The sequence below is a fragment of the Callospermophilus lateralis genome, chromosome 6, assembly GCF_048772815.1.
Source record: "Callospermophilus lateralis isolate mCalLat2 chromosome 6, mCalLat2.hap1, whole genome shotgun sequence".
NCBI classification, from domain to species: domain Eukaryota; kingdom Metazoa; phylum Chordata; class Mammalia; order Rodentia; family Sciuridae; genus Callospermophilus; species Callospermophilus lateralis.
This window is the reverse complement of record NC_135310.1, coordinates 2,342,843-2,352,491: the sequence shown is the minus strand read 5'-3', so window position 1 is coordinate 2,352,491 and position 9,649 is coordinate 2,342,843. Positions and strand designations below refer to the sequence as shown.

At 41.7% G+C, this 9,649-nt stretch overlaps 1 protein-coding gene across 1 annotated transcript in view; it reads left to right on the top strand.

The window, feature by feature from the left end:
* Positions 1 to 9,649, top strand: part of LOC143641809 (thyroid receptor-interacting protein 11-like) — a 55,209-nt gene that overhangs the window by 17,103 nt on the left and 28,457 nt on the right. The window lies entirely within an intron of this gene.

Below are 9,649 nucleotides of genomic sequence, written 5' to 3'. Positions count from 1 at the left end.
AATACACTCTCAGCATCTAAGCTGTTTATCAAACCTGGGTGAAGAAATGGATTTGTTTGGGTGAGGCAGCCACCATCCTCCATTCCCTGGAGTCCTGAGTGCCACCTGTCCTCAGCAACACCCTCCTCTTCTCCTGGGACTACCATGCTTTTAGCATCCGCTGTTCTTCCTAGTTTTACTGGTGGCAATTGGTGTTAATGCCCTATTCAGCTGACAGAAGGATGAGCCAGAGGCATTTTAGTTGAAAGACAGTTCAGTTCTGTCAGGTGTGTTGGAACCCGCTGCTGCCCTCCCACTTAATTTCATTCTGCTGGAATCCAAGGGATGACAGCTCTGGATTCTCTGCTGCCATTCACAAGGGTACACTCTCCAGAAAAGAGAGAAGACTGCCCTCGGGCCCTTTGTTCCACGCAGATTAGGTGGTGAGGTGAGGGTCTGAGGAGTTCTCTGTTGCCAGACAAATGGGTGGTCAGCCTGACTGACTGGCAGGTGACGAGAGAGAGAGGAAGAAGTCGTCACAGACAACTAAACCTTAGATGGTACCCAGCCAGAATCAAAGGTTCCACTGCTCACCCTCCAACCAACACTCAGGAGAGGGAAGTTGGTGGAAGAAAACAGGTGTACTCAAGCCAGCCGAGGAAGACAGGAGACTTATGCCCCAAATCTCTACTTCAGGGGCTCTTTGGGGTGTGAACAACTTTTGTGAGAGGAAAGAGGGCACAGAGGGACAAAAGGCAGGAAACATGCCTATGGAGATCCAGCCAGGCTGGGATAGAGAATCACGCACGAATTCTGGTTTTCTACCCCGGCTGGTACCTGCCCATGCAGTTTCTTAGTTTCTATTCTCAGCAGGAGGAATCGGGATCTAGAAAAACAGGCAATTAGGAAAAGAGAAGCAAACGAACAAACAAACAAACAAACAATTTGGGAATTTTAATTTCGTCTGAGCCCTACAGAGGTTTTTCTCTGAAATATGATCTGAGTGTTCAACTTCTTCCTTTCTTCAGGGATACCTGAATGTAGACTGGAATAAGTAGACACAAAAGAATAGGGTAGAAAAGGGACCAGCACATATTTTTGTTAGGATCACTTCTTCTAAGTAATATTCTAGGTCAGTGAGTCTCCAACCATTGATTTCTTAGGCCTTTGGGACACTTTAGGGAAATTGTTATTCTTTTATTTTTTTTTTTCTTTTAGCCTTTGAAATCTTAATTTTAGCCTTTAAAAAAAAAGTTGTATTAATTTTGAGATAATTATAGATTCATATACAGTTATTTGAAATAATAGAGAGAAATCCCATCTACCCTTTACCCACTTCCCACAATTGATAACATTTTGCAAACAGGATATTAATTTTTTATGATATGATTTTTAATTGGTGTATTATATTTATACATAAAAGTGGAATCCCTTGTGATATGTTCAGACATGCACATGATACAGCTTGGTGAATCTTACTCTGCTCCTCTTCCCTTTGTCATCTCTCTCCCTCCGCCACCTGCTTCTTCCTCTACTCCATTTGATCTCCCTTCTGTGGTCATGAGATTCCTCCAGGCCCATTTTTTTTCTTTTTTTAAAAATTTTAATTTGTTATATGTGACAGCAGAATGCACTACAATTCATATTACACATATCTTTTTTTTTTTTTTTAAATTCCTCATTTCTCTCTAGCTTCTGCATAGAAGAGGAAACATTTGACTCTGACCTCTGACTTTCAGAGTGACTCTTGAGATGTATATTTATTTCTTGGGGCTACTATAACAAAGTACCACAAGTTGGGTGGCTTAAAATGAAAAAAAAAATTATTGTCTCACATTTCTGGAAGCTGGAAGTCTAAAATCGAGACATCGACAGGGCCATGTTCCCTCTAAAACTTGTAAAGGAGAACCTTGCCTTGTCCAGTTTTGGTGACAACTGGCAATCTTTGGATGGTCCTTGGCTTCTATCTGTACCACCGTAATCTCTGCCTCTGCCCTCACATGACCCTAGGACAGAGAACTAGAAACTGCTTTTGCTAAGGCGCTGACTCATCATTGAGGCGTGCACATGCCCAGTGGGTAACTGAAAGCAGGCTAGAGCTTGGCATCTGTCTTCATTTTGGATTTCAGGAGCAGACAGATTACCCCATGATGCGCTCACTCCACTAAAGGGAAGCACCGACCCCACGGCAGGAACTGAGCTGCCCCCCTAAGCAGGAGCAGTGGTCTCCTGGGAACCAGATTGTCCCTCACATGACAAGGACTTGTCCAGAGCCACCTGAGATAACAATGACTTGCTCTTCCAACCATGCAAATCCCCAGGTATGCAAGCCCCCAGGTCTTGTCCGGGCATGTCCCTCTTTTCATAAAACTTCAAAGTTTCTCTCAGCCCCTTTCAGGCAGGTCACTGGACCCATTTGTCCATTGTTTCCAACGTGGCCAGGCTGACTCCATCTCCTCTCCTGCACTTTCCCACGGCTCCTCACTTTGATTGGCATATTGGGACAGGTGGGAGAGCCCGATGGGTTGGAACCACCACTGCTGGTTAAGATTACAGCGTAATCTTAATCTAATTACATCTTCAATGGCCCTGTTTCAACATAAAGGCATATTCTGAGGTATTGGGGGCTCGGACTTCAGCATACCTTTTTAAGGAACAGAGTTTAAATCATAATAAAAGAGATTACAGAATCCAAAGTTTCCTGGACTTATATGTCCAGTATGTCCAGAGAACTTTCTTTTTCTTTCCTTCTTTCTTTCTTTCTTTTTTTTTTTTTTGAATTCAGGGGTGCTTAACCACTGAGCCATATCCCCAGCCCTTTTTTATATTTTATTTGGAGACAGGGCCTCACTGAGTTGCTTAGAGCTTTGCTAAGATGCTGAGTCTGGCTTTGAATTTGTAATTCCTGTGCCTCAGCCTCCCAATCTGGGATTAGAGGCCTGTGTCACCCCACCTGGTGTCCAGAGAACTTTCAGTTCAAAGAAAATGCAGGGCTCAGGGTTGTGGCTCAGTGGTAGAGGGCTTGCCTAGCATGCAAGAGGCACTGGGTTCCATCCATGGCATCACATTAAACAAACAAACAAACAAATAAACAACTAAAATGAAGGTGTTGTGTCCATCTACAACTAAGAAAAGATTTTTTAAAAGAATGCGGCGGCACTCCTGCCCCGTGGACTGCATGGCCGCTGCCATGCAGGCTCAGATTTCCCCAGAATGTTAGCACCAACGCTGCCTCCAGGTCTCCAAGGCTCTGACATTATTATGGTGCATTTCAACTTCCTGGGGAACCATGGCACTTGCCAAGCATGGAAATGCTCCTGCTGAGCTTGCCAACTCCTGGGATCCTCTCTAGATGTGAGTCTGCCATCTTGTGGTAGGGTCTGGATTTTTCTTTTTGTTTGTTGTTTTAAAGCAAAACAGAGCATGTTACCTCTGCTGAGGTTGATGTTGCATCAAAGCCCAAACTATCTGAGGTAGCTCTTGACTCTAGTTGCTCTCTGTCCTTCTGAGCATGCTCCAACCTCCATACTGGTCTCTCAAAGTCTAGCCTGTTCTGTCCTGCAACTAGGGGTGTCTCTGACCCACTGAACACTCTGGGGCATTACACTCCCTCTGTTCTGTGCTGCTCTTAGCTCCTTCTTGAGACACCTTTTTCTGGTCCTGACACCTAACCAATCACCACAAGACCAGTGGCTTTCAAACTTTGGTGAGAAAAAATTATAGGAAGAAGTCTGCTTTTAATCTGGAATATATACAAAAATAGTTTAAGCTACATTAAGTGGCATGAAACAGTATTTATTCTTACAGAGTGCCAGGTACAAAATTTTTTTTTCTATTTTATTCTATTCTCATCTGGCTATTTCACTTACTACAGCTGGCAGAAGACGCTACCGGTGTCCCTGATGTTTGGTCATTTTCAATGCCAATAACTAAGCTACAATGGTTCTCCCACACCTGGAGGCTGATGAATAATGAGCACCATTAAGGCTTATTTCAAATGTAAAAAAACCTTGAGATAATGTACTAAATTGTTCAGAAGGTTGTTTTCTTAGTGGAATGCTACAGGATTTTCTTTAGCCAGCATTGCCGGAGTTCCTGTCTTTGTCCCAGTGCCCATGAGGATGAGGGTGGAAGAATTTCCAGTGTTGCTGAGAACCGGACAAGACTTCGGATCAAGCTAGCTGCCTACAGAACTTACCTGGACTGTGATTTAAGCTAGCTGCCTGCAGAACTTACCTGGACTGTGATTTACCTGGACTGAGACAACAAACTGTAATCCACAACAAATTGTAACTCGGTATCTTTGCTAACGGTGTCATTGCTGGTATAACTTTTCCAAGGGCTTCTTGCATGGAGCCATCAATTGGCTTGGTATTGTGGCATTTTATATCCTCCCCTTCTGCTTGTAGCAGATTGTTTGTGTAAAAACCATTATGGTCGTTATTTAAATTAAACAAAAGGGGGAAATGTTAGGGTCTGTAAATAAGTCAAGATGGTGCCTGGCATTTTGCCAGAGGGAGTGGTTTGTGAAGTAACGCCAGTGAGCCATTAAGTGTGGAGATTGCTTACTGGTTGACTGCTGTATCTAGTTTATGTTAATTAAGATAAGCTGTGTGGAAAGTATATATACCCCTCCTGTCCTACAATAAACGGCTCCCACTCCTGCTGTATCAAAGTACACAAGTTGCTCGTCACCCCCGGGTTATTTTGCTGCAGCCGGACTTACAACTTACAAATGATAAAAAATAAAATTTGATTTACTGCCTATAAGAGGCTGCAGCTTACACTCAGAGAAGCAGTGTTGGGGATTAAGGCAGAGATCTTACATCTCCTCTTAACTTCTCTCCAGTCACTTTCTGCTCAATGGCAAGGGCGATCTTCACAACCTAAATTAGATCAGGTCTCTCAGCACTTAAAGCCTTCCAGCCCACTTAGAGTAAAGCTCAAACTCTTGACCATGGCCTGAAAGCTCATTCATGGAAAGATACTGTTAGTCCCGTTTTTGTTCCTGTGACCAAAATATTTGAAAATAACAATTTAGAGGAGAAGTTTATTTTGGCTCACAGTGTCTGAGGTCTCAGTTCATGGTTGGCCAACTTCACTCTGGGGCCCGAGGTAAGAATAACCTAGTGGAAGGGTGTATCTGTTCAGCTCATAGAAGGAGAGAGAGAGAGAGAGAGAGAGAGAGAGAGAGAGAGAGAGAGAGAGAGAGGATGAATTAATCCACTGATTAAGTTACAGCTCTCAAAATCTAATCATTTCACCCTCTGAACATCCCTGCACTGCCTAACATGAGCTTTTGGGGGACACCTCACATCCAGAACCTAACAGGCCCCCGTCTAACTTCACCTTATGCCACACTCAGCTTGGCTTTCTCTCCTGCAGTGGGCAGCCTCCTGTCACTCAGTGATTAGTCCCAAGGTCTTCTCAGAGAGGCCTTCCTGACCACTTGATCCAATTCTTGTTAGAGCTCAATAATTTACCTTAGTTTATGTTCCTCCTAGTATAAGTTGTCCCTCAGCATCCCTGAAGGATTGGTTCCAGGATCCCCCTCCCAGATGCTTGGATTTGAGGGCCCTCGAGCCCCCCGTGTAGAATGGTGTGGAATTTACACAGAGCCTGGGCGCATCCTCCCATATACTTCAATCATCTCTAGATTATTTACAATACCTAATACAATACAAAGGCTAAGCCTTAATGGTTCTGCAATATTGTTTAGTGGATAATGAAAATAATAAGGTCTGTACCAATTCAGTACGGGTAGGTTTATTCCCTGAATGTTTTCAGTCCATTGTTGGCTGGCCCCGGGATGCGGAACCCATGGAAATCGAGGGATGACCATGCTGACTGCCTTGTTTCCCTCTGGCTCTTCACTAAGGTGTCAGCTCCACGGGAGGAGGACTGTCCTAGGGCACAGACCTTGACCAGGTTGAGCTGCTGGGGTCAGCAAGTGAAGGGAAGGGAAAGCAGAACTGGGCAGAAGATGCTCCAGCCCCCTTACAGGGAGATCTGAAGTTGGGTGACCCTGCGGAGCTGTCCAGATCTGGGCTCAGGTCTGGGCCTTTTCATCTCTTTGGTGACCTATAGCTGGCTTCAGGCTGCCCCAGGAAGGGGACATGATGTGGACAAATCCCCCAGGTCTTCAGTTAGGCAAGACCCAGTAGGGGTGGCAGCTGGGCTGAGTGGCAGTAGCACTTCCAGTACCTGGAGGGGAACATGTTACACCTTGACCTGGGGTTCCAAACTAATTTTGACATGTTCCCTCCGCCACTTCAGTTCCCTATTTCCCATTACCAGCCTCAATATGCCCTTGCTCTCTCCAAGATGCCAGCATCGTCGCTTGAATGTGACCCTTCTCCCCTTCTAGGCACTAGCTTTTAAGGTCAGGAACAGATACTTCCAACACTTCCTCAGGCCCATGCTAGGATTCCTGGGCCTGCCCTTACCTCTCCCTTCCTACAACCTATAGCTCTTGGCTATGTAGTAGTTCCCTGATGTTTCCAGAAGGTGTCGCTGTTGCTTCAAGGGCAAAAGAACAGCATTACAATTAAGAGCCTAGTGGCTTTGTTTGGGACTCATTAACATTTTATTGCTCATGTTATTTAATAATCGTACTACTTTTTAATAATAATGCCATCATGATAATGTTGATTCTACCAATGCACGTATTCCACAGACGGTCTACGCTGGGCAAGTCACTTCTGACACCGAATGCTATAAAAGAAGTTAAGATGCCACTCACTAGTCTCTTGCTTTACAAGCATGTAGCGTCTCTCTCAAGTATGGTGAAGCGGGGGTCTTTGTGGGGGTGCGGGGATCAGTGGGGTGGAGGTAATTATAATTATAATAATCAGAAAGTGGCTGGGGATATAGCTCAGCTGGTACAGTGCTTGCCTATCATGCACAAGGCCCTGGGTTCAATGCCCAGCACCAGTAATAATAATAATAATAATAATAATAATAATAATAATAATAATATCATAATAATTAGAGTCGGAAAGTAACAAAAGATGACTAAGCACATGTCTTTATATAGGATTAATTGTTCAAGTGACTTCTCTTTATTCTCCTTTTCACTTTTAGTTCATAACACAAAGAAAACTACTGACTCAAAAATTCAATGTAAGTAAACAGTGTAGGGGAATCAAATGCTCACCTGAAAGCAATCAAAATTGTGTTTTGAAATCTCCTGATAATTCTCCTGAATGATTCACTTAACTTATCTGAAATTATTCATCATTTTATCCAACCAATATTTACTAGCACTCATGTGTCTTTACTAAGCTAGCACTGTGTAAGACTCTTGGAGTCCATGACACATAAAATATATTTGATGCTCTTAAGAGACTTAAAATAGAGTAGACAGAGACAAAATTGTAAAATGCTTAATGTTTCCTTAAAAATTTTAAAAAAAAAGAAATGATCTCTGTGGTTCAGAAGGGTTAACTCTCTGAACTATTTTAAATATTTTCTTGATAATTCAAATTCATGACTAGAAAAGAGAAAGCAAGAGAAAGACGGAGAGATAGTAGTTGAAAGCAATGGTCTATACATAAAAGTTACTCAGGACATTTTGTTCATTTGCTCTATCATTTTCTCTAAATAAGGTGATGTGCTTTTGGCTAATGAAAATGGTTGTATCTATTGTGTACTGTATGTATGTATTTGCATGTCTTTGTTATTTAATAACTAACCAGCCCCACACATTGCACATAATGGTTTTATCAGTTACCTTTATAGTACTTTTCTTTTTTTCATTTCCCATTTGAGATATGATAATCAGAAAAATTCTTCTGGGATAAGCTGAAGAGTGTCCCTGCCCCAAATTAATATGTTGGGGTTCTAATCCCCAGTGCCTCTGAAGGTATCTGTATTTGGAGAGAACATTTTAAAGAGAGGATTAAATTAACACGAGATTATTAGGATGACTTCTAATTTGCTAGGATTGGAAATCTTATAAGGTGAAATTTGAATATAGATGTGTATAAGGGAAAGAATATTTAAAGACACCAGGAGAAAATGAACATCAACAAGGCAGTGAGCCTGGCTTCAAAACAGAGCTGCATATCTCATAGAGATAAAAACAACAACAACAACAACAACAAAAAACCAGTGAGGGAAAGAAAGATCTGAGGAATGAGATGTCCCCTTCTAGGGAATCAACTCCAATGACCTACCCTCCCATTGGGAGTTGGTAACAAATGTATGCCCTACTGCCTACAGTTTTTAACCAACTCCCAATAATCCTGTCAAATTATAAACCCATCAGTGGATTGATCCACTGATGAGGTTAGACCTCATGATCCAATTCATCTTTCTGTGGAGCCACCTGGGCCACCAACTGCAAGTTACACTTTACCTGTCTTTTGTCCACCTTTCTATTTGGATTACAGATTAACACTCTCACCTCTGAGATAGAAGCCAAAATTTATGTATCCGTTATACTGTTTAAACAACAACAGATAATATTTATGTCACTATAATATACTAAGCATTTACATAATAGATAAGAGAGCAGATGTCTTTTTTTTGGGGGGGAGTGGCTATTAGGGATTGAATCAGGGACTCTGGACCCACATCCCCAGCCCTGTTTGGTATTTTATTTAGAGACAGGATCTCACTGTTTGGTATTTTATTTAGAGACAGGATCATCAGGAGTTCAAAGAAAGCCTCAGCGATTTTGTGAGTCTTTATACAAGTTAGAAAGACCCTGTCTCAAAAGAAAAAGTTAAAAAAGGGTTGGGAATGTGACTCAGTGTTTAATGCCCCTAGGTTCAATCCTATATACCAGAAAAAAAAAAAAAATTCAACCTGAGCTACTCTAAATGCCTTTGATGCCTTGTCTTTTCCACTCCCCCAGCCTCCACTGGGATCTCAGATCTGCCTCCCTTTATTCTGACGTTCCAATCCACCCGTCTTGTTTCAGTTTGTCAATGCAGAAAAAACTCTTTCCTGATAGAGTTCACACATCAGTTTTCTTTGCCTAGAACTGCAAATTTCTTCATAATTTACCTGCTAAGCATACTTAATGCTGCAAGAAACAGATGATATTTCATTTACTCAGACTCTTTTTGGACAGTCTATTGCAAAGCAAGCATTTCAGTTCTGCTTTCTTGCAATAATTGTACATTTTGAGTAGAGTATATTTTAAAATATGTACTTATTCATCTAGTTATTCACTTATTTATTCTTTCTTCTAAATTAGTTTTCTAATTGGACAGAACTTATGTCTGTTTGTTCCTCACGAATTCCTTTGCTGAGATAGTACCAAGAACGTTGTCAGTGTTAAAAGTATACTTTTAGAGTGAGGTAATAATATTGGCCGTATATAGTTGCACATTCTATGTATACTTTAGGAGAGCAAAGGAACACTATGAGGCTTATTTTCCAGATAAATAGAACACATGATTTTAAAGCACTGTACCTATTGTGAGAACTTAGAAAAAGCATAAGAGCTACAAGCTATAAAGTGCTAGCCATTTTATATTCACTATAGTTAATTTTTACAATGACACTGAGCTCTACAGATGAATTAACTCCAGATTAGGGAAGTCAAGAAATCTACCCAAGATCAAGTTATGAATAATAACTTAGTCAAGATTCAAAACTAGACGTTTTATTTCTAAGACCTCCCTTTTCTTTGCACTACTATCCTGTATTGTATGCAACA